The sequence below is a fragment of the Ursus maritimus genome, unplaced genomic scaffold (genome assembly GCF_017311325.1).
Source record: "Ursus maritimus isolate PB19 unplaced genomic scaffold, ASM1731132v1 scaffold_6, whole genome shotgun sequence".
Lineage (NCBI taxonomy): Eukaryota > Metazoa > Chordata > Mammalia > Carnivora > Ursidae > Ursus > Ursus maritimus.
The window spans coordinates 24,822,350-24,845,603 of record NW_024426774.1 but is presented as its reverse complement, the minus strand read 5'-3'; the positions used below and the strand labels follow the sequence as shown (position 1 = coordinate 24,845,603).

The following is a 23,254-nucleotide window of genomic DNA, read 5'->3' as shown; positions in this document are numbered from 1 at the left end:
GAGGCTAGATCTCAAAGGGCCACATAAGTCATGGTAAGGAATTTGGACTTGATCCTGAGGCAGCAGGGATCCATCCATTGGACGGCTTTAAGGAGGGGGCATACATGCTGAGCTTGAGGCTGTGGAAGGCTTAATCTGATTGCAGCATGAAGAATGGATTATAGGGCTCCCATGTGAGAAAGGAAGAATGTTAGGACCTGGATGCAGGAGAGGAGATGATGAAATGATGAGAAGATGAGGTCCCGAACAAAGGCAAGGTGTGGGGCAGCAAGATAAAGTTGGATTTTTAGGTGAAAAAGAATCCTTGGAGGATGGCCACTTGGAGAACTACTCCTCCCTCATCTAGGGAGACACTGAAGGGAAAGGAAAGGAGAAGGCTGTGTGGGGGTGAGAACACCTGGCAGCAAATGAACTAGCCCATGAGAGGGAGGGCAGGTCTGGGTTCTGACCGCATTTCCCCTCCTCATGGTTGAAGTTTATCTTGCCTGCTGAGCATGTGAGAGAAATAACCAGGACATGATGAATAAAAATAATTTTGGAATAAATCACAAAGAACAAACTTATTAAAAATCAGTGCACAATGATTGAAATAGGAACTGAAGGAAAGCGAGGCTTCTTTTCTTACAAACTATAGTTGTTGATTATTCACAAGTCCTTAATGTCTTCTTTGAGAAAGTGATTTCATTTTCCAGCTGTTGTTCATTACACTGGAGAGTGGTTACAAGGGAAAGTAAAGAAAACAGCAGGTTGTTTGATATTGCTCAAAAGCCTGTCTATGAACCATTCACTAAAGATAACCGATTCTTCCAAAGGAGTAATGTTTATAAATTTGCAGTTCTTCTCTGCTTATAAAAAGTGAGAGGAGAAACTAAAAAGTCAGGAAAGAGGAATTACTCAGATATAGTGCCCCTGCTAATAGAGACTTGGAATTGTAACAGCCAGGACACATTTGTGGGTTTTTTTTGGAATAATTGAAATAAGGGAGGAGAGAAAAGTCAGTTTCTTTTTCATTGTAACCTTGGGACTGATAAAGGGAAGTGTGATGTGGCTGAGGGTGCAAAGGATCAGGTCAGTTTCCATTAGGCTCGTTTATGTTCTGGAAGAAGTTACTATGGGTGAAACTTAACTACTGGTGAAATGATTGGAGAATCCACCCCCTTCCCATGAGTAAAGTGGAGGCTTTCCCATTAGGTTGTTTAAGTGATTTAATAAGCCTTTCCTTAAAAATAAATGATTTGATGGGGCACATGTACCCCAATGTTTATAGCAGCAATGTCTACCATAGCCAAACTATGGAAAGAGCCCAGATGTTCATTAACAGCTGAATGGATAAAGGAGATGTGGCATGCATATATATATATAACTTAGCCATCAAAAAGAACGAAATCTTGCCATTTGCAACAACATGGATGGATCTAGAAGGTATAATGCTAAGTGAAATAAGTCAGAGAAAGACAAATACTATATGACCTCACTCATACGTGGAATTTAAGAAACAAAACAGATGAACGAGAGTGAGAGAAGGAAAAATAAAATGAGATAGAAATTGAGAGGGAGGCAAACCATCAGAGTCGCTGAACAAACTGAGGGTTGCTGGAGGGGAGGTGTTTGGGGGAAAGGATAATTGGGTGATGGGCATTAAGGAGGGCACTTGATGTAATGAGCACTGAGTGTTAAATGCAACTGATGGATCACTAACTTCTACCCCTGAAACTAATAATACACTATATGTTAACTAAATTGAATTTAAATTAAAAATTTTAAAAAGAGGTCAATATAAAACTTAGAAACTTTTCTTCCTTATAAGAAGCATTCGATGAAGATTAAACTTCATTTACAAACTCTTCAAATTGACATATGATCTTTGTTAGTGTGCGTCCGGTCATGTTTGCCTTGTTGCCTGGTTTTGTGCACTGGACTTTAGAGTCCTTCAAACATCACCTCGTTATTGCCTACTGTGCTTTGCAGGTGCACTACGAGAAATGGATCCTGAGTCTCACTTAAGTGGTCTAGTCATTTCAGCAGCTGAGAGTTTGTTCCATTTAAAGGCAGCATCTTCATCTCCATATACTTGATGCAGTTGTTCAGAACTATCTTCTTATTAAGCAACCAGACTTTCTGTTTATTGATACACTTTCCATAAATGCATCTAAACAGACATGGAGAAATAGGTCCCAGAATCAGTAAGTGAGATGCCCTAGAGTAGGAAAAGAACACAAAGATTTCCTAAAAGGCAGAGGACCTAGGTCACGGCTAAGTTTTAAGAGAGGATGAAATATCATTAAAAATGGGATCTTGCTGGCCTCACTGAAGTACACAATGATGCTCATTGTAAGTGAAGATTTATTTTATGGTTTTAATATTACAGATGTGGACAAAGTGTTCCGAAGAGCTAGTCATCAAAAATGCCAAAGATCTAAATCCTAATGAGTTTGTCTCTGAAATTCAGTTAAAAAAATCAATGATTGTCATTAACTTTGGGAGAGAAAGCCCTCAAATATGACTTCCCTGTAGCTTCTACAGTTTATCACTCAGGAGTCTAAATTTTATTGATGCCTCATCCTGACATCATCAGAAGTGCCCCTCGTACATTTTTGTTCCTTCCCTGCCTCGTATGCTGAAATTAATGAAAAGGGAAAAACTAAAGAAATGACACGAGACAACAGGCCTACTAGATCTTGCTACTTTGTTAAGTGAGAAATCAGCAGCTGGTGCTGTTGCCTTTCATGGGAAGATGAAGGGGCTCAGGTGAAAATTTCCATGTCAAATATACTTTTCTGAAATGAAAGTGTGATAATTTTTTTGTCTTCTATTTAAAAAAATTGTTTACTGAAAAGATGAACAAGTGTGCAACCTGGGATGGCATGTAGATTAGCAAGGGAGCTTGTCTATTTTCTACAAGCTTCTGTTGTGCAGCACAATACAGGCCTATCCTCCAGGGCCCCACTTTGGACAGAACTCGACAATGTCTTCAGAAGTACTGAAGGCTTGTGCTCATTTCAGAATGCAGAACACCTCCCTTAGTCCAATTTTGCATCATCAACTGAAGTTGGGGTCAGGTTGAATGTTATGTTTTGCTCCTCCAAAGCTTGGTCCTCACCAGGGAACAGAAGTTTTCAAGCCTGAGGGGGATTCTTGGGGCCTATAGTCACCGTTGCTGGAGTAAGGAACACTGCAGAGTGTGTCAGAGAGCCACCTGTTCTCTCATCTCAAAACAAGCACACTGATTCAGATCATTGCTAATTTAACACAAATACAGTTCCAAATGAGGGACCTAGAGGTCCTGTTGGCAGGTAGAGGTTGTATTTACCACTCTAGATGGTCCATAATGTCAAGAACTGGTTTTGGTTTAGTGATTTTAACCTGGCACTGAGATGGCAATCCATACCCTGCCCTGGAAAAAAAAAACAACCCATACCATTTCAAATACAAGCTGTTGCTGCCCCATCTCCCACTTTCCCCATTGAATAATATTGTTTTATTCATTTAGCCAATAAATAAAAATCAAATATAGTGTGCATCCTGCATTGCGCTAAGTGTGTAGACATCACAAATATGTAAAGTCTGTTCTCTGCCTTTCAGGAAGTTGTCAATCAAATTGGGAAGATGAATCATGTATTCAAATATTCACACCCATGGAAGAGTTGAAGGAGAGGCAGGGAGGAGACAGGTGCACTATGGGGGATGGTTCTAAAGGGTGTGAGGGAGCCTCCAAATGGGAGGCAGGAGCAAGTCAGCATTTGGACAGCTGCGATACAGTAGTGGATACCAAAGACACCCCGGGACATAGAAGATATATTCCCTTTATCTTCTTTTTTTTTTTTAATGTTTTTTTATTACATTATGTTAGTCACCATACAGTACATCCCTGGTTTCTGATGCAAGGTTCGATGATCCCATTTCCCCACCCCCACCCCTCTGAAGCCCTCAGTTTGTTTCTCAGAGTCCATAGTCTCCCATGCTTCACTCCCCCTTCTGATTACCCCCTTTCTTTATCCCTTTCTTCCCCTACCAATCTTCCTAGTTCTTATGTTCCATAAATGAGAGAAATCATATGATAATTGTCTTTCTCTGCTTGACTTATTTCACTTACTATTATCTCCTCCAGTGCCGTCCATGTTGCAGCAAATGTTGAGAACTCGTTCTTTCTGATAGCTGAGTAATATTCCATTGTAATATGTCCACACTGTTTTCCAGAGTGGCTGCACCAATATGCATTCCCACCAACAATGTAGGAGGGATCCCCTTTCTCCACATCCTCTCCAGCAATTGCTGTTTCCTGCCTTGTTGATTTTTGCCATTCTAACTGGCGTAAGGTGGTATCTCAATGTGGTTTTGATTTGAATTTCCCTGATGGCTAATGATTTTGAACATTTTTTCATGTGTCTGTTAGCCATTTGTATGTCCTCATTGGAAAAGTGTCTGTTCATATCTTCTGCCCATTTTATGATTTGTTTATTTGTTTCTCGTGTATTGAGTTTGAGAAGTTCTTTGTAGATCTTGGATACCAGTCTTTTATCTGTAGCATCATTTGCAAATATATTCTTCCATTCTGTGGGCTGCCTCTTAGTTTTTTTGATTGTTTCCTTGGCTGTGCAGAAGCTTTTTATCTTGATGTAGTCCCACATGTTCATTTTATCTTTATTCCCTTTATCTTCTATCTCTTTCCAGGCCCTATTTATCAGAGCACTCACTGGGTGCCACGCATTGAACTGAACAAGATGTATCCACCTAAAACTCACAGTTGACCTGAAAGGTAAGTGTTATTTTCTCTATCTACTCAAAGAGCTTAAATAATGTGCCCTCAATCATATGGCTAATAAATATCAGTACTGGAATCTGACCAATGGAGGGGCTTTCTAAAAAAGAATGGCTTCAGCTGTGTCCACATTCCAGGAAAAGGTATTAAGCCAAAGCATGCTCAGAGGAGTGAGTCAGGAGTAGGGCAGTAGCAAAGTGCCTCTTTCTTTTTGGCTGATTACATTTCATAGCACCACATAACAGGGAACAGGAAGTGGGTGAGATCATGGTGATGCCACCTTTTAATGATCTCATTTAGTGGTAATACAGCCTAAGGAAAGTTTTTTTCATTGTCCCATTAAGTCTCCGTTAAGGATAGTATACCTTTTCTAATATGTCCCCATTCTCCAGAATGCTATACTTCCTTTGATTTCATAAAACTATATCCTGACAATGATATTAAAAGTGTGATAATTTTTAAATTAATAAATTGTGTATAGTTTGAATTAAACAAATATTGATAGATGGTCAATACTTGAACTCATACCAGTACTATGAAAAGGCCAGAGACATGATGTGAATTTAAGGTAACCAAATTTTAATTTATGACTTATTCCTGTAAGAATGGAAATTACTGCTTGTGCATCTGAAATAAAGGGGAAAAAATGCCCTTGGAAGATGTGGTGACTCCCACCAGTTGTAGGTATTGCAGACTGTCTGGTGGGTGTCAAGTGTGGCACTGGTTTGTGGCAGATGCTTGGAGTGTTGTTGAGACTGTGTCAGAAGGTTAGACACATGGAATCCTTTGATCATTGTATAATTTTTGTTTTGCCACTTAATAAATTCCCACAAACTTGGCAGCTTAAAACAACACACATTTATGGTCTTACATTTCTGGCTTCCAGAACTCTGAAACCAGTTTCACTGGCCCCAAACCAAGGTGTTGGCAGGACTACATTCTCTGCAGAGGGTTATGGAATCAGTTTCCTTGGCCTTTCCAGCTTCTAGAGTGGCATTGCTTGTATTCCTTGGCTCATGGTCCTTTCTTCTATCTTCAAAGCCCACAGTGTTGCATCCTCAAATCTCTGTCTGTCTTTCCGTCTCTCTCTGTTTCCTTTCTACTCTGCTGAGTGGAAACACGTTGCCTTCTCTCTTCCATAGGATACATGTGATTACATGTGGGGCCCACCTAGATAATCCAGGATAATCTCATCTCAAGATTCTTTTTTTTTTTAAAGATTTATTTATTTTTTTAATAAAGATTTATTTTATTTATTTATTTATTTATTTATATATTTACTTATCTGGGCTGGGGGGCCCGCAGAGGGAGAGAGAGAGACTCAGACTCTGTGCTGAGCATGGAGCCTGATGTGGGGCTCAATCCCAGGATACTGAGATCATGACCTGAGCCAAAACCAAGAGCCAGCTCCTTAACCACCTGAGCCACCCAGGTGCCTTTCATATCAAGATTCTTTTTTTGAAAATTTTTATTATGTTATGTTAGTCACCATACAGTACTTCATTAGTTTTTGATAGAGTGTTCCATGATTCATTATTTGCATATAACACCCAGTGCTCATTGCAATATGTGCCCTCCTTAATACCCATCACCGGGCTCAAGATTCTTAATCACATTTGCTAAGTCTCTCTTACCGTATAAGGTAACATTCATAAATTTAGGGATTAGGATCTGGATATATTTGGGGCCAAAATTCAACCTATTACAACTATGAATCTTCCTTTGTCCTTTTTTTCCTTTAATGCCTATAATGTGCCTATAATATGTTCAATGCTGTGATAATCCCTAAAGACATACAGATCAATGAGAGTTTACCTCTACCCTCAAGAAATTCAGTTTAGATGGGGAGACATATATGCATATAGAAGGACTGTAATGTATGGGCACCACCAGAGAGGTTTACAAATAGGGTTTTCACAAATAGATATTCACAAATATCAAAGAAGAATGATTCTCAGTGAGAAACTGAGAAAGCCTTAGAGATCTGTCTTATGAGAATATTTTAAGTGGAACATTAACACTGCAGTACAAAAAAGGGTGATGAGGATGGAAAGAAATCTGAAAACTCCCATCCAAGAAACAGTTAAATAACCTACAGAGAAGAAAACTTGTAAGAGGGTATTGATGGAAGAAGAATTGTCCTTAGTTTCTGTTGCATAGAAGAGAAGAACTAAGGGTAAAAGGTAGACCTAAGGCCAGGAACAAGAAAGACAAGGATGTCCACTTTCACCACTTTTATTCAGCATAGTACTGGAAGTCCTAGCCACAGCAATCAGACAACACAAAAGAAATAAAAGGCATCCAAATTGGTAAAGAAGAAGTAAAACTTTCACTATTTGCAGATGACACGATACTCTATATAGAAAACCCTAAAGATCCCACCAAAAAACAACTAGAACTAATAAATGAATTAAGTCAAGTCACAGGATACAAAACCAATGTGCAGAAATCTGCTGCGTTTCTATACACTAATAACAAAGCAGCAGAAAGAGAAATTAAGAAAAAAAATCCCATTTATGATTGCACCAAAAATTATAGCATACCTAGGAATAAACCTAGGCGGTGAAAGACCTGTACTCTGGAAACTATAAAACACTTATGAAAGAAACTGAAGATGACACAAAGAAATGGAAAGACATTCCATGCTTATGGTTTGGAAGAACAAATATTGTTAAAAATGTCTATACTACCCGAAGCAATCTACAGATTTAATGCAATTCCTATCAGAATACCAGCAGCATTTTTCAGAGAACTTGAACAAACAATCTTAAAATTTGTATGGAACCACAGAAGACCCCAGATAGTCAAAGCAATCTTGAAAATGAAAAACAAAACTGGAGGTATCACAATTCCAGACTTCAAGTTTATTATAAAGCTATAGTAATCAAAGCAGTATATAGTATATACTGGCAAAAAAATAGACACATAGATCAATAGAGCAGAAAAGAAAGCCCAGAAATAAGCCCACAATTATATGACCATTTAATCTTCTACAAAACAGAAAAGAATATACAATGGGAAAAAGTCTCTTCAACAAATGGTGCCGGGATAACTGGGCAGCTACATGAAAAGAATGAAACTGGACCACTTTCTTACACCATACAAAAAAATAAACTCAAAATGGATTAAGAACCTAAACGTGAGAGCGGAAACCGTAAAAAATCCTAGAAGAGAGCACAGACAGTAATTTCTTTGACATCAGCCATAGCTAATAACATCTTTGTAGATATGTCTCCTGAGGCAAGGGAAACAAAAGCAAAAATAAACTATTGAGACTACATCAAAATAAGCTTCTGCATAGCAAAGGAAGCAACCAAAAAAACTCAACCTACTGAATGAGTGAAGATATTTGCAAATGACATATTGGAGAAAAGGTTAGTATCAAAATTTTTAAAGAAGTTATACAACACAAACCAAATAATCCCATTAAAATTGGGCAGAAGACATGAACAGACATTTCTCCAAAGAAGACACAGAGATGGCCAAAAGACACGTGAAAAGATGCTCTATGTCATTCATCATCAGGGCAATGCAAATCAAAACTACAATGAGATATCACCTCACACCTGTCAGAATGGTTAAAATATAAAAACCCAAGAAACAAGTTTTGGCAAGGATGTGGAGAAAAAGGAACCCATATATACTGTTGGTGGGAATGCAAACTGATACAGCCACTGTGGAAAACAGTGTGGAGGTTCCTCAAAAAAATTAAATAGAGCTACAGTATGACCCAGTAATCACACTACTGGGTATTTACCCAAAGAATAGGAAAACACTAGTTCAAAAGATATATGCACCCCTATGTTTTTTGCGGCATTATTTATAATAGCCAAATTATGGAAGCAGTCCAACTGTCCATCAATAATGAGTGGATAAATATTACAAAGCCATAAAAAAGAATGAAATCTTGCCATTTGCAATGACATGGATGGAGCTAGAAAGTATAAGGCTAATAAGCAAAATAAGTCAGTCAGAGAAGGACAAATACCCAAATGATTTCACTCATATGTGGAATTTAAGAAAGAAAACAAACAAACAGGAAAAAAAAAGACAAACCAAAAAACAGACTCTTAACAATGGAGAACAAACTGATGGTCACCAGAGGGGAGGTGGGTGGGGGATGGGTGAAATAGGTGATGGGGATTAAGAGTGCACTTACTGTGATGAGTACTGAGTAATATATAGAATTGTTGAATCACTATATAGAATTGTTGAATCACTATATTGTGTGTCTGAAACTAATCTAACACTGTACGTTAACTACACTGAAATTAAAATTCTTTGAAAAAGAGTAAGGGGTAGAGATAATAGGGAAGCAGATTGGCTGTACATTAGAAAGCACTTTACCATACTGTCTTTCAAGATAGTGCATGCCCGTCACTGAGGGTGTATAGGCAGGACAGGATGGTTGTCTGCTGGAATTGGGGCACAGAGCATTTCTGTTTTTCATGGGAGACTGGGGGGTAGACATCCTCCAAGGAAGATTTCTGAATGATACAAATTGAGAAGATTTCAAAATAACTTGGAGAACTCACATAAGAATGCTAATTCAGTCATGATATGCTGTATAAGGCGATGATAACAAAAACACCACAAAATGGGTTAATTTTTTGCTTGTGCTACATACCCATTTCAGGTTGACAAGGGCCTCTGTCTTATATTGCCCCCAGTCAGGAACCCAGGCTACAGGAGCTCCATCATTTGGAATGTTGCTAGTTGTTGAAACAGGGAAAGGGGTTCTACAGTGTCTCACACTGGCAAGCAATTGAATATCCCAGCTCCCAAATCAATGCTCTATATTACATGTGCCCCTAAACTATTGCCCAGAACCAGTCACATGGTCAATCCTGTCATATATATTGAAGGAGGAGAGCTAGAAATATAGGTGAATAAACTAATACCCACTATAGCTCACTTTCTGGATGCTGAATACTTGGTTCACACTCCTCCCCATACCCAGAATGCCTCCATGCCCTCCACAAGGGGGATAACCCCAAAACTAAGGATCCCTGGATGAAGACTAGAGTCTCTACATGTAGTGGCTCTTGAGTGTGAGATTTATGAGCTAAAAAGACAAGTGTCTTCCCCCTGTCCTTTGCAACTTAGCCTGTGTCCGGTGGTGGAACAGGGATAGGACCACCAGAATTAACATTTCCATTCTGAAGGGGAAAAAAAGTACAAACAGTAGATATTGATCTGTAGCAATTCTGAAATCCACCTAGGTAGATATTTTCGAGAGCCCTTTTCCTAAAGACATGTAGATAAATGAGAGTTTGCACTTACCTTCAAGGAACTCAGTTTAGATGGGGGACATACATGGACATACATGACTATAATAGAGGAGAGGTGTAAAAGTAGTGTTTTCACAACATCAAGGAGGATGGTTAATTCTTAAGGAGAAATTGGGAAGGTCTTAGAGATCTGTCATGTGAGATTATTTTAAGTGGAACATTTCCAGATTGGCCCCAGGTAGGCTCTCTAAGAGGACTGTAGAGTCCAGTTTCTGTAGTCCTTGCCTCTCCCTGAGAAAAAGTTCTCTTGACATCAGTCCCATTGGCCACACGTGAAATGAGCAATGGGACAAGGTGTGACAGCCTTCTTGGACCACTTGCTGTCTGTATATATTTGGAATCCAAGGGTTGTTTTAAATTCTGAACCAAGACTCTTTTAGTACTAGCCATGGTTTCTTGGGTCATTCAGTTATCTCAAAATCTTAGGAGTCTCTTTATCAGTGTGATTAAAATTAGTTCCATGTGTCAAATAGTCACATCCACAATTTGTTTAAGACACAGTTCTCAGATTTTCTGTATTTGCTTTCTCATCCTGATCTCTGTCTTGACTTAACTGCAATTGCAGATGCCTTGAGTTTATTGGACTTCAGTGGGACAAACACACTTTTAGCACCTTTGCCTGAGTTGGTTTGTCTAATTGAAAGAATTTCCTTGATGGAACACTTTCATAGGATTTTTTTTTGTTTGAGATGACTTAATTCACTCACAGGTGTTAACTCTTGGTATAATGACTCTCGAATCTATTCTTTCTTTAAGCCCGATTTTAATTAACTTTTGTTTCTTAAATATGTCTTTCCTGTTGGAGTTGGGCAGCAGTTGCCTCTTCCAGTCCTTCTAGACCCCATATTCTTTTTGTTATGGTTTGCAAACAAACAAAAGCCAAATGCTTTATGAGCTCATTTCCTTTTTGCAATTCTTTGCCAAATGCAGCAATAAACACACACAACTCTGGTTCTGTTTTCAAATTCTGTATGCAAGTTCACTGAGTACATAATTGCCTCCTCCCAACTTACTGTTAGCTACAGTCTTACCAAATGATTTGCCACTGGATAACTTGAATTGCCATCTCTCCAGCCTCCGGTATCCATTTCCTCTCTTCCCATGGCATGATTTTTCAGCCAAGGCCACAGGTTTTAGATTATTGGTTAGCAATATCCCTTACCCCTTCTGTTATCAATAAATGCGTCAGTCATAATAGGTTAGATTATGTTACTGCAATAAACAATCCCCAATCTCTATGTCTTAAATCAATAAAGATTCATTTCTTGCTCTAGAAAAGTCCACTGTGAGTTGGGAAGCTCTCCAAAATATGTCTTCCATGTGATGGCTCAGAATTTCACCTCCAGGTCAACATTTGCTGCTTCTTCTCCCCCCTCCCCACTTTTTTTTTTTTTTTAAGATTTTATTTATTTATTTGACAGAGATAGAGACAGCCAGCGAGAGAGGGAACACAAGCAGGGGGAGTGGGAGAGGAAGAAGCAGGCTCATAGCGGAGGAACCTGATGTGGGGCTCGATCCCATAACGCCGGGATCACGTCCTGAGCCGGAAGGCAGATGCTTAACCGCTGTGCCACCCAGGCGCCCCCCTACTTTTTTTTTTTTTTAAATTCTAGTTAGTTGACATACAGTTCAATATTGGTTTTAGGGGTAGAGTTCAATGGTTCATCATTTACATATAACACCAGTACTCATCATAACACGTGCCCTCCTTAATACCCATCACTCACATATCCCATCCCGCACCTACCTCCCTCCATCAACTCAGTTCGTTCTCTATAGTTAAGAGTCGCTCATTGTTCCCCGACCTCTCTCTTTTTTCCTCCCTCCTGAATGCTCATCCATTTTGTTTCTTAAAAAATGGTGCTGAATTTTCAACAGGTGAATTCGTACATAACGGTAAGAGGTGATTTCTTTAAGGAAATGATGGTGAATTGTTAGAAGATGGGATGGTGCGTTTGTGTGCACTAAGGAACACACTTTCAGTTATGGAGATCAGACCTGGTTAAGTTTGAAGCAGTAATGACCACATCCATTGGAGAAACACAGATATTGGCATATAGTGGCAAAACAGCTACTTTAATTACTAACTGTAGTTGTCTTTTATTTTATTTTATTTTATTTTATTTTATTTTATTTTATTTTAAAGGTTTTATTTATTTTATGAGAGAAAGAGACAGCCAGCAAGAGAGGGAACACAAGCAGGGGGAGTGAAAGAGGAAGAAGCAAGCTCCCAGTGGGAGAGCCTGATGCGGGGCTCAATCCCAGAACTCCGGGATCACGCCCTGAGCCGAAGGCAGACGCTTAACGACTGAGCCACCCAGGCACCCCTAACTGTAGTTGTCTTTAATAAAGTGCATGTTGAAGGCAAGGCTTTGGGGTCCAAGTGCTGCTTCAATAGAGTATTATCATGGATATGAGGAGCACAAGGACTATGGAGTGGGATAACTGCTTCTGACTGCATTGGAGACATTTAAAAAGAAAAAATTTAAAGCTCAAGACTTAAATTTCTTGGCTGAAAGCATCTGTATTTCTTTTTTTTTTTTTTAAGATTTTATTTATTTATTTGACAGAGAGAGAGACAGCCAGTGAGAGAGGGAACATAAGCAGGGGGAGTGGGAGAGGAAGAAGCAGGCTCGCAGCAGAGCAGGGAGCCTGATACAGGGCTCAATCCCAGGACCCTGGGATCACGCCCTGAGCCAAAGGCAGATGCTTAATGACTGAGCCACCCAGGTGTCCTGAAAGCATCTGTATTTCTGACAGAGAGCTTTTATGACTGCCTTCAAAGAACCTTTTATTTCTATCCATAGCCATCATTAATGTATCAAAAAAATCAGACTCAGAATTTGATGCTCTGGTTGCAGAATTGAAGGAAATTTGGCTTCAGGGCTCACTAGATTTTTTTTTTTTTTTTTGTAGAAGTCAGGGCATTGATTGGAAAGAATGGGATCCTAATAAATGAAATAGAGAAATCTAGGTGGATTTTAGTGATCTGAGTTCTTGTAATAACTCCATTGCTTGAAGTCTCTGTCATGACCTCATTTATATTTATTTCACAGGATGCTCATTCATCTCAAAACTTATCTTAATACCTTTTCTTACTTCAGACCCATAACCAGAGTTAGATTATCAAATTTCAGGGGACAGGTAAAAATGTCTGACATTGGAGGAGAATTATAAGATTTTACCAATTTCTATCAGCCTGCAAAGGGAATGCAGCCTTGCTGACACTTGATTAGTCTTGCAAAGCACATTTTCAGGTTTTTGATCTCGAGAAGTGCAATGTAACAAATTTGTGTTAAGCCACTAAGTATGTGGTTATTTGTTACAGCAGCAATAGAAAACAAATACAGTGACCTGTTAAAGTTTTATTTACTATGTATCATCAAAACAATTATAGTTCTGGTGAACAGAGAAATAATTTAAGTAGTCACAATCTATCATTTAATTCTAAGATCTAAGCCAGCTCTGAGAGAGGAGCCCATTGAATGAAGTGAAGAACATGTCTTTTCAAGGAAGGACCCTGCAACACCCCCACAAGTATGTACCCTAAATCTTTCTCCTAGCTTTCCCCTAAAAGATTTATGAACTGGAAAATGGGAAATACTTAAACTTTTCAGGGGTTATTGTACAGGAGCTCTGAAGCGACACTAATCCCTGATGACCAAAAATGCTACTGTGGTCTGTCAAAGTGGGTTTTATAGGTGTCAGATGATAAATAGAATATTCACCAGAGTCCTTCTCACAGTGGGCATTCGTGTATTAGTTTTCTATGCTGTATATCAAATTACCACAAAGTGAGCAGCTTAAAATGACGCTCATTTATTAGCTCACAGTTCTGTAGATCAGCCATCTGTGTAGGCTTGGCTGGATCTCAGTTTAGGGTTTTCCAAGGTCAAAGGTATCATGTGGGCTAGACTCTTACTTGAAGGCTCTATGGGTAAGCCCACTGCAAAGCTCATGAGGTTGTTGGCAGAATTCCGTTCCTTGTTCTTGTAGGACTGAGATTTCAGTTTCCTTGCTGGCTGTTAGCCAGGGAGGTGCTCCTCTGTTCCCAGAGGTTGCCTGCATTGCTTTGCATGTGACCACCCCTTTCCATATTCAAAGCCGGGAATGGCACATTGAGTTCTTCTCACACATTGAATCTCTCTGACGTTTCCTTATGCTGCCAGCTGGAGAAAGTGCTCTGCCTTTAAGGGCTTATGTGATTAGATTAGGTTCAGCCAGATAATATTCTTGTCTTAAAGCCAACTCTGCCATGTAACTATCATAATCACGAAGGTAATAACTCCTCATATCCACAGGTTCCTGGGATTAGAGTGGGACATCTTTGGGAGACCATTTTAGAAATTCTGCCTATAATACTGGGCCAAGTGGATCTATGAACCCACTCAGCAATTATTTTCTGTTTCATAGATGGAATAGATATTCTTGGCTACTGGGAGAATCCCAACAATGGGTATCTGATTTGTGCAAGGGTTCTATTACCATTGGAAAGGCCAGTTAGAAGTCTTTGTAGGTATGGTAGAGAATAGTGCCAGCATCAGTCTCTGGTACCTCATACATAGCTTTAATTCTGGCATATGCTTTATTCTCTAAATCAACAGAAAAGAACACAAGAAGTAGGTAATTATTTTGCCTTTTTTATGTTGTTGGGACAACAGTATAGCTTTACTGTTTTATGCAAGTGCCATGTCAACTGTCAAAATCGAATCTGCAGAGACCTTGAACTTGTCAATTTTCTGTAGAATATCATGCTCTCCACTACACTGATAACATGGTGTCGATCGACGCAGTAATATACCTAGCAAATATCCTAGGTAACTTTGCTAGACATATAATGCCAGAGGGTGGGAGATAAATTACAACACTAGTGAAATTTCTAGGAATTCTATGGTCTGGGGTTTATGGAGATCATTTCCTTCCAAGTGAAAGACACATTGCTGCATCTTGACTCCTATTACTAAGAAAGAGGCACAGCACTCAATGGGATATTTGGATCCTGGGGGCAACATAGCTCTTATTTGTGTTTGCTGCTCTTCTTTATTAAGTAATCCATAAGCATAAGCTGCTTTGCTACTTGGATCTTATGATCCAGCTGGTCCAATCAGGCCTAAAGAATCTGGTAGGAACCTTAGCATGCACACACATGTGTTGCACACACATATATACATTATATTATATTATAATATATGATGTTAAATATTATATTGCATTATAATATATAATGTATGTTATACTACATTATAATATATACATTATATATGCACATTATAACATGCATTATAATATGTAATATAAATGTATAATATAAATTATCTATCTATCTATCTATCATCTATCTATAAAATCAGGCTTGAACAAGGGCTAAAGTTACAAATAAATTGTGCAAACAAGTAGCTCAGACTCTTGGGGAGTTCCTTTTGACCAATTAATGAAGGAGAAAAAAAGCTGGCTTAAAGAATATTCCACATATTCTGGAAAGACTGGAAGGAAAGAATGATCTATTGTTTACTCATTTATGCGTCTACCAGAAGACAACACCTGATGGGTTAGGGTGCTGTCCTGTAAGATATAGTATATGCTCTGAACCAGTAAGTTATATAAGGTGCTGTTTCTTCCATTTTCTACCATAGTCCATAGTCCATCAAAGAGAGGAAGTGGCTTGGCTTCTCTCTCTATTGTACCTAGTAATATACATTTTGCTTCCCATTTCTGCAACATTGGGATCTATTGATTTAGAAGTCTTAAGTTTAGTTTCCAGTGGAAGCTTATTTCCACTACTGGACACAAAATGGCTCAATTAAGCTAGAAGTTGAAAATGCCACTTGGTCTCCTTGGATTCATCATGTCACTGAAATAACAGGCAAAGAAGAGGATTTCTGTACTGTATGGAGTTGTTAATCCTGATTTTTAAGGGGGAATAGGGTTGCTGCTATACAATGTAAGTAAGAAGGAGTATATCAGGAATCTTAGAGGTTCTTGGGCATCTCAATGCCCAGCAGTAAAAATTAATGGTAGACTATAGCAACCCAGTGCAGACTAGTGCCTCAGACTCTTTGGGAATGAAACTTTGAATTATCCTATTAGATCAAGAAACATTTCTAGCTGTGGGTCTGGCTGAGGGCAACAGGAGCAATGGAATGGATAATGGAAGAAGTTATAGAGATACCTATGATGGACCTTGTAGAAACAAGGATTGTAACAGTTGTACATACTTTCTACTGGAAAACCTCCAAAGTAGCTTCCATATCAGTTTAATTTTACAGATAAGGAAACCAAGATAAACAGAAGTTAAGTTACTTGCCTACATTCACACAGATGCCAAGTGGCAGGGCCAAGCTCAGACTACATCTGTCACACTTCAAAACCCATGTTTCTTCAATCAGACTCTGAAGAAGACAAGACAGGAATGCAATTTATTTTTTATTTCATTTTATTTTATTTTTTAAGATTTATTTATTTATTTGAGAGAGGAGAAGAGTGCAAGCTGGGGGAGGAGCAGAGGGAGAGAAACTCAAGCAGACTCTCTGCTGGACAGGAAGCCTGACGTGGTGCTCAATCCCACAACCCTGAGCTCATGACCTGAGCTGAAATCATGAGTTGTATGCTTAACCAACTGAGCCACCTGGGCGCCCCAGGAATGCAATTTAAAAGAAGTTAGCTAAATGGTTGGCATAATGATGATAATAAGGAAAATGGTCCATGTAGCATTTCAGTTATCTGGGAAAATCAAAATAAAATTCAGTAGGATAATTTTGTCATAATTTCAAATCCTGTAGCAAGGAGCACAGAAGGAACACATGGAAGGAGACTCTAGGTGAGGAGCCTTCTAGCATGAAAGGCAAGTGTACTCCCTCTTTCTCCCTTCCCCAGCAAATCATTTTTGTGTGTGTGGTTCTTAGGGAGGTAATTCCAGCACGGAGCCCACAGAGCAACAAAGCTGTGTCTTTCACGCACTTTGCAATTCTCAAGTGCTGTGTCATTGCTAAGTGAGTGGGAGGCTAAGTGCTTACTTAGGACATTGTGGGATGAGACTTCAAGGGAATCTGTTAGGCACAATTCTGAATTTTCTTCAATCAGGGATGGGGCTTGGAAGGATCCAAGACCACAAAGAGCATTTTTGGGTCTCAGCCTACTATTGTTTGGAATCCAGGGCTGCTGGTGTTCTGGAGGAGCTGGAAGTGCATCTGGAGGGTTGCCTTGCTCCTCAAAATGCTCAAGAAAGCTCTGCCATTTCTTCTTCTCAATGTGCTGCAGAATAATTTCCCAAGCCTGTGAATGGAGTGCCAGTTCCAAACTGGGACAGCATAAATCTTTGAGCCCTCTTTAAAAGCAGAGCATTCAGAGTGGAGGAACAGAAAAACTAAAATCAGGGGTGCCTGGGTGGCTCAGCGGTTAAGCGTCTGCCTTTGGCTCAGGGCGTGATCCCAGCGTTATGGGATTGAGCCCCACATCAGGCTCTTTTCGCTATGAGCCTCCTTCTTCCTCTCCCACTCCTCCTGCTTGTGTTCCCTCTCTCACTGGCTGTCTCTATCTCTGTCGAATAAATAAATAAAATCTTAAAAAAAAAAAAAAACTAAAATCAGGAGAAGTCCTCATAAAAAGCCTCTTTCAGAATGGAAGATGCTGGGTATGAACAGTACTGAGGTGCCCTTGTCAAACTCCTGTTCTCTATACAAGGCCATGTTCTGGTAGGTGCTCGAAGAATAGGACTAACACAAGTGTAAAGGGAATGCTGTCATCTGGAAGAGCAGCACCACCTGTCTCCAGCTCTCCTCCTTTTGGGGTTTGTCCTTACAAGTTGCCTATCGGTTTTCAATTGGGCTGGGGAGTTGCTGCCATTACAGGTAGCCTTGAGGGGAGGGTTCCTAACAGGGTGCTCTCAGACCACCTGCATCTCTGTCACCCAGAGTGGCACTAAAAATGTAGGTTTCCTCATATCAAATCTGAATTCCCTTGACATTTATATTTAGAGGAGGTTCTTACACATTGAATTTGAGACCCACTTCTTTTCTTTTTTTCTTTTTCTTTTTTTTTTAGGATTTTATTTATTTATTTGCCAGAGATAGAGAGAGAGAGAGGGAGAGCACAAGCAGAGGGAGTGGCAGGCAGAGGCAGAAACAGGCTCCCTGATGAACAAGGAGGCTGATGTGGGACTTGATCCCAGGACCCTGGGATCATGAGCTGAGCCAAAGGCAGATGCTTAACCGGCCGAGCCACCCAGGGGTCCTGTTGAGACCCACTTCTGCAAGGGCTTCTCCTTTTTACCCAATAGAAAAGTTAACATGTAGGGGTGCCTGGGTGGCACAGTTGTTAAGTGTCTGCCTTCGGCTCAGGGCGTGATCCCAGCATTCTGGGATCGAGCCCCACATCAGGCTCCTCCGCTAGGAGCTGCTTCTTCCTCTCCCACTCCCCCTACTTGTGTTCCCTCTCTCGTTGGCTGTTTCTGTCAAATAAGTAAGTAAAATCTTTAAAAAAAAAAAGAAAAGTTAACATCTAATGAATGCTTATTATATACCAGGCATCATTCTAAGAGCTCATCTGTCTTATTTTATTTAATGTTTATACTATTTCTCAAGATGAGAGCTATTATCATCCCCAAAATTCTTGTAGAAGCCAAACCTGAGGCACAGGGTAAATAAATAACTTGTTCCAGGCACACAGTCATTGACGGAGTCAGGATTTGAACCCAGGTAGTCTAATACAGAAAGCGTGTTCTTAATCACTATGCTATACCCTATGAACTTGTCCTTTTCCTTACTTTGGTCAAGACAAATTGGATTTTTAAAAAATGAACTTTCATAAGAAATGAAGGGAAATCGTGTTTTCAGAGAAGAATTTCTGTATCCCTACATCACAAGACCATTCATTAGATGTTATCTTTTACTGTTGGGTAAAAAGGAGAATCTGGACATGGTTGGTTTGGTTGGCATAGTTCCCTGGCACAGAGTCCCCATCTCCCTCTGGTCCTTCACTCATGAGGAGACATGTTGCCCCCACTCTACTTTCCAACTTTCCTTCTGCTCTCCTGCAGGAACCCTGGCTCCAGGTGGGCAGGTCTGTGTACTTCCTCATGCCTATATCTTGGCCTAGGGTGGTTGCTTCGGTCTTCCCACCTAGTGAAGGACAATATCCTCATACAACCTCTAAAGACCGGCCAGCTCACAACCTCCTTTCTCAAAGAAGCTACCAGGAAACCCACAAAGGCCCTTCCTCCCTCAAGCTTTCGGCCCACTTTTCAGCCCTATCATTCTGGGTTCTTCTTTTCTCTCCCATAGTAGGCGGCAAAAACTTGGCTACTTCTCCTCCTAGAGCTTTTCTAACTGGAAGGGTTCTGTTCTCTTCACGACAAGTGGAGCATTGAACACAATTTCCTCATTATCCTAAAGGCAGACACACAGCCCTGTGAACAGTTTCAGTGCCATTTATAACATAAGCACGGCAAATTGTGCAGTTTAAGGAGCCTTACTCTATTTGTGTTGTTGTGCCTGGTGCACAGCTCTCAATTTTCTTTCTGAGATGGGCTTTCTGCTCCCTGTGTTTCCTCTGAGGGGTAAGTTGCACCAACTTCTCTTGTCAACACCAAGAGGTTGCATAAGCGTCTCTCCTCCTCTTGTCAACACCAAGACTCCTAGTTAGTGCAGCGCTATGTCCCGAGTAGGGCATTTACATTTCAACTGCTTTAACCCATGTCACCAAGCTTATGTCCTGCTCAGGAAGGGCTGCTTTGGGGGATTTCCTCTCAGAAGTCTTCCCTGCCCATTTCTTCCTCAGATGAACTTAATTCTTAGGTCATGTATGGGAGGACAGCTATACTCTACAATCACTGTTACTGGGTGAGTACTTCACTTTGATATTGTGATACATAACCACTAAGATTCTTCAAAATTAAAAATTAAATTGAACCAAAATCAATTAATTAAATTAATTAAAATGAAATAAAATGAAATAAATTAAATTCTGTAAAATTAAAATTCTGACTATTCCCCTGAAAGGCAGCCAAGGACAGTAGAGAAAAGAGAGGATTGATAAGGCCACATCAAGGATCATGTTCTAGCCATTATCTCCTTCGGCCACAAGAAAGGAACTTAACACCATTTGTTGAAGAGACCATCTTTTTTTTCCTGTTGGTTATTCTTTGTTGCTTTGTTGAAGATTAATTAACCATATAGTTGTGGGTTCATTTCTGGGTTTTCTATTCTGTTCCATTGATCTATGTGTCTATTTTTGAACCATTACCATACCATTTTGATTACTACAGCTTTGTAATATAACTTGAAATCTGTAATTGTGATGCCTCCAGCTTTGCTTCTCTTTTTTAGGGTTTCTTTGGCTATTTGGGGTCTTTTGTGGTTTCATACCAATTTTAGTATTGTTTTAACACTGTGAAAGATGTTGGTAGTATTTTGATATGGATTATATTAAATATGTAGATTGCTTTGGGTAGTATAGACATTTTAATAATATTTGTTCTTACAGCCCATGAGCATAGAATATCTTTCCATTTCTTTGTGTCACCTTCAATTGCTTTCATCAGTGATTTATTGTTTTCAGAGTACAGGTCTTTCATTTCTTTGGTTAGGTTTGTTCCTAGATATCTTATTGCTTTTGGTGCAGTTGTAAGTGGAATTGAGTCCTTAATTTCTCTTTCTGCTCCTTCATTATTGGTGTATAGAAATGCAACAGATTTCTGTACGTTGATTTTATATCTTGCAATTACTGCATTCACATATCAGTCCATCAACTGAGGAATGGATAAAGATGTGATACACACACACACACACACACACACACACACACACACACAGGAATATTACTGAGCCACAAAAAGACTGAAATCATGCTGTTTGCGATGATATGGATGGAGCTAGAAAGTATTATGCTAAGCAAAATAAGTTAGAGACAAATACTTGATTTCACTCATATGTGGAATTTAAGAAACAAAACAAATGAGCAAAGTGTGAAAAAGAGAGAGAGACAGAGGCAAACCAAGAAACAGACTCTTAGCTATAGAGAACAAACTGCTGGTTACCAGTAGAGAGGTGGGTGGGAGGATGGGTTAAACAGGTGGTGGGGATGAAGGAGGGCACTTGTTGTGAGGAGCACCAGGTGTTGTATGGCAGTGTTGAATCACTATATTGTACACCTGAAACTTATGTATTACACTGTATGTTAGCTAACTGGAATTTAAATAAAAACTTAAGGAAAAAAGAAGAGAGGAACTTAGTAGATATTTCTCAAGTCAGGAAAAGTGGGAAATGTGCTACTGTTCTAGCTGTGGAGATTAGTCAGTGATGTGAGGCAGAGGCCCCAGGGAAGATGGAGTGGGGCTTGGGGGCAGTAGAGTGTATGGGCTGAAGAGTGGACTCTGGAGTCAAACAAGGTAGTTTGAATCGCGCTGTCTGACTTACCAGCTCTGAAAACTTAATATGGACAAGTTAATTAATTGCTGTGTCTCAGTGTGCTTATCTGTTGAAGGATAATAAACTACTTTATAGGGTTGTTGTTAAGACTAATGAGTTAATATAAGTGAATGGCAAAGGGCAGTGCTTGGCATGTAGAAAGTGCTATATGGGTGTTAACTACCTGAAGGCCATAAGATGGGGTGGGGGAGGGGAGAGAGAGAGAGTATGGATGTGCCTGGGGAAGAAGACAGGACTGTAAAGGTGGAGGCACTTTCCGGAAGATCAGAGGAAGCATCTGCTCAGCTTCTAGTGCAGAAAGTTAGGAAAGGGTGCTTGGAACAGGGGGGAAATGTCTGTCTGGGGGAAGCAGGGCCTGGGACTCTCATGAAAGGAACAAAGGGACAGAGAAACCAAGTGGTACACCTGCCTGACTGGAGGTGTCTGGGGAGACCCAATGAAGAGAAAAAGGAGGTGTTGAGGATCTCACCAGACCTCGCAAGTGGAACCTGGCCAGAGGCCCTTCAGCTTGGGCATCCAGACACTTGGCCTAGGGTGCAAATGGGATATGGGTGACGGGGCCCTTGGTGCCCAGGATGTTGTGCCAGCCTCGCCAAGTTTCAACCAGGTTTTTGTTACTTTAGGATGAAGAAAATGTATTTGATAACTTTTTTAGTGTTTAGGAAGATATTTAAAATTTCCCCTTTTCCTTGATAAATTAAAAAAAAATCTACAGTCTCATCTCAGCCAAAGTTAAAATCATGAGCAGAAGCCATTGGGGTAGTTGTTTCTTTTTTTTTAAATGAATTTTAAAAAAAGTTTTAATTTAAATTCCAGCTAGTTAACATACAGTGTGATATTAATTTCAGATGTAGTGCTTCTTAAATTTTGTCGTGCATCAGAATCACCCCCTCGTCTGGGGTGGAACCTGGCAGCTGCATGTTTAAGAAGGCCCTGCGTGATTTCGGTGTTTACCAAAATGTTTGGGCAACACTTCTATCTCAATGCTTCGTACTCTTCTGTGGAGATTATATATATGTATATATCTCACCTGGGGATCTTGTTAAAGTGCAAATTCTGAAGGTCTGTGGTGGAGCGTGAGATTCTGCCTTTTTCTCAGGCTCCCTGGTGAAGCGGCAGCTGCTGCTGGCATGAGGACCACAGTCTGAACAGCAAGACCGAGAGCACGTACCAGAGTCTGAGGGAGAATGCAGGGAGAGCCTGGAATGGCTGCAAGAGGAAATGAGGCATGAGAGAGCAGGAAAGAGCTATATCTGCTGTTTTCCTCTGTCGTATCCGCAGGTAAATTAGCTTCTTGCAGAATCACCTGAGGCAAACAGGCAGGTTGTTACAGAGTCTTGGGTCCCACCCTGGACTTACTGAATCAGACTCTCCAGAGGAAGGTTTTGGGATTTGGCATTTTTTATAAACACCCAAAAGGATCTGTATCATTAGACAAGTTTAGGAAACACCGACAAGAGTGTCAAGGAGAAAGACAAAAACTACAAAGCTACCTGAAAACTTTGGTCTTACAATGGAACACTGAAAGTTATGTGTGGTATCAGGGTTTCCCAGTCATCTGTAATTGTTTCCCTTGTTGCTTGAAGAAATTTTCCATTTTACCGAATGTTAGTTTAATGATTTACAAGCAAAATTCACAATATTTTATTTTATGGTTTCAAGTTCAGAGGACAACAGGAAAACTTTGGAGATGAGAGAAAGTGGCAACAAAAAATTGGAACAAGATACCTGAAAAAAATGTGAGTTCCCAGAACAGTGCCATGAGCAAATGAAACATTAAA

General features: G+C 39.9%; 1 long non-coding RNA gene across 1 annotated transcript in view; it reads left to right on the top strand.

The window, feature by feature from the left end:
• The window catches only part of LOC103671604, a 32,952-nt gene extending 10,140 nt beyond the window's left edge, over positions 1-22,812 (top strand). The window contains exons 2-3 of the long non-coding RNA XR_570978.1: positions 4,672-4,756; positions 22,573-22,812. This is a non-coding gene — a long non-coding RNA (uncharacterized LOC103671604). The remainder of the gene's footprint in view (positions 1-4,671; positions 4,757-22,572) is intronic.
• The last annotated feature ends 442 nt before the right edge of the window (positions 22,813-23,254 follow it).